A 281-nucleotide genomic window follows, 5' to 3' on the forward strand; every position below is an offset into this window, starting at 1 on the left:
GAAATGGATCTGGTTTACAGAGCCTATTCCAACTTTACAAAGATTAATAACCTGTCGTAACTTAGAAGCTGCCATTAAGTTATTCACTGTAAAGGTATTACCCCAATTATTATATGGAGCTCCTTTGACTCTCTTGACAAACTTGACCTTACTTGAAAGAACACAATCGAAATTTTTTTAAGAGCTATATTTCAAGTTCCAACAAGCGTTTCAAATGCTGCAATCCGTTTAGAGGCTGGCCTGGTTATGGTCGAGGCAAGATTGTGAATTGCTGCATTTTA

The sequence above is a fragment of the Gekko japonicus genome, unplaced genomic scaffold, assembly GCF_001447785.1.
Source record: "Gekko japonicus isolate JY-2015 unplaced genomic scaffold, Gekko_japonicus_V1.1 scaffold66, whole genome shotgun sequence".
Lineage (NCBI taxonomy): Eukaryota > Metazoa > Chordata > Lepidosauria > Squamata > Gekkonidae > Gekko > Gekko japonicus.